Below are 2,411 nucleotides of genomic sequence, written 5' to 3' on the forward strand. Positions count from 1 at the left end.
TCATCCTAGCCCCAAGGGTTTGTTGCTCCAGGGCCGCTTACTTGACGGCCGCCCGCCACGATGTCAAAAAGGCAAAAAACTCTAGGGACGAAGTTGAGAAGACCTGTGAAGTTAAATAATAAATTTTCAGCTTAACCCCGGAAATAAAATACCGCAAAAAAAAAAATTCAGGGTCACCGCGAAATTTAAATGCACTGAATAATCGGTTTATTACGAATCACAAAAATACTTAAAACTTTTTAATATTCCCTTTTTTAATGAATTCGTCACATTAACCTAGCTAATCCAATATGAGTGCTGGCGTCTGTCGCGCAAGCCACATACCAAAAGGCTTAAGCCGATTCTTTTATAGTTTTGACATAGGCATAAAATTCGATCTAATCCTCAGTATCTATGGTGTAGACAAGAAAATAATAGGGAAATACATCAACTGGAGTGTGCTTGTAGTAATATGACTATTTTCTGTAACGCATGACGAAGGAGTCAAGCAATCGCCGGGGAGAGGAAAGTCTGTAAAGACTGCAAACTTGTATTCCTTTTAGTGTTTTTATAAATTTTTGTTAAAAATATAATGTCATATACTTTCATTTCCGAATTCTACTGAAAATTTTTCTCAATCTAGATAAATAAGGAAAACTTCTGAAATGGCTATGAGGATTCTCGTCCCCAAACCTCGAAAGAAAAATACATTAACACATTGAGACTAGTCGATAAGGCCCGTGGAAAAATCCACTTAGGCAGAAGGACAATGGAAAAATAGGTTGTTTTAGATTTTTTGCTGACGTCAGCAGTGCAATTACAAAAATGTTTGGCGAAATTTAGTTTATTCGTTGCCTGTACTGTGCCGAGGTTTAAACGCTGACCAAGAAAATGTATATGATCATGTCTTTTTGATAAGCGGTTAATGAGATATAAAGGTTTTAAATTTTTGCTGACGTCAGCAATGGCCAGTCAAACCCACAAAAAATTTTTTTAGAAATTTGTATACCTGCTACCTTCATTGTATAGGTCTTGAAACGCTGATCAAGAAAATGTATAGGATTCCGTATTTTTGACAAACGGTTGCAGAGATATTAGGGTTTAAAGGTTTTTTGATGACGTCATCAACCCGTCCATTCAGAAACGGATTCGGTGACCCAGGTTTGAAAAAGTTACCCAAATTGGTCCTAGGTAGTCCCTAGCTACAAACGCAGGAGATGACGTCAGTTATTTCCGCCCGTTTCCAAGTTATTTAGCCTTAAATTTATAAGTGCACTGCAATGGCTTCACTAATCTTAATATACTTACTTTCCTTTGACGTCAATATTGCTCTAACGTCAAAGTTTGCTAATTTACAGAACAAATTTGTAGGCGATGTTTTATAGACTTTACCAAAGAAATTTTATCCACTTTGCAAAAGTCACAGACAGAAGCTCTGTATTATTATATAGACTAGTCGATAAAGCCCGTGGAAAAATCCACTTAGGCAGGATAATAGAGAAAAACAACCGTCATTTAAATTTTGCTGACGTCAGCAGAGACATGTCAGAACACAAAACTTTTTTTTTCAGAAATGTGTATGCCTGTTGCCTTCATCGTATAGATCTTGAAACGCTGATCAAGAAAATGTATAGGATCGTGTATTTTTGACAAACGGTTGCAGAGCGGGTTTGAAAGTTTTTTGATGACGTCATCAACCCGTCCATTTCCGAAACGGATTCAGGGACCCAGGTTTGGAAAACTTACCCAAATTGGTCAAAGGTGGTCCCTAGTTACCTACGCAGGAGATGACGTCAGGTATTTCCACCCGTTTCCAAGTTATTTAGCCTTAAATTTAAAAGTGCAATGCAATGGCTTCACTAATCTTAATATACTTTCCTTTGACGTCAATATTGCTTTAACGTCAAAGTTTGGTAATTTACAGAACAAATTTATAGACGATGTTTTATAGACTTTATCAAAGAAATTTTATCCACTTTGCAAAAGTCACAGACAGACAGAACTGGCGTATTATTATATAGACGAGAGTAGAGCTTTCCCTTTATTTTCTCACAGTTATTTCGAAATGTGTGGTTGAAAATACACACAATTACTCTTTGTAGTGTAATCAACTCCTCATACAAAGTTTTTTTTATTTTATTTTTTTTATCTTGGATAATTTACAATACTCTAAGAATACGTCTGTTTGAACGCCATTTAAATTCATAATAAATTCTTTATACTTTAAGTCTTAAGCCAATACAAAATTCACGTAAATTTACCAGGTGAAACTTCCGCAAGAAATTCATCTTTAGCTTCTCGCAGCTACCATTTATGTTGTGTAGACAAATAATGATAGAAGCAATTTTGTGACGTTAGTAACGACTTGCCAAGACGGATTTTTTTTAACTTTTCTATTCTTCTATCAATTTTTTAACTGTTGTTGTATGGCG

Source organism: Hydractinia symbiolongicarpus, chromosome 2 (genome assembly GCF_029227915.1).
Source record: "Hydractinia symbiolongicarpus strain clone_291-10 chromosome 2, HSymV2.1, whole genome shotgun sequence".
In the NCBI taxonomy this organism is placed as follows: domain Eukaryota; kingdom Metazoa; phylum Cnidaria; class Hydrozoa; order Anthoathecata; family Hydractiniidae; genus Hydractinia; species Hydractinia symbiolongicarpus.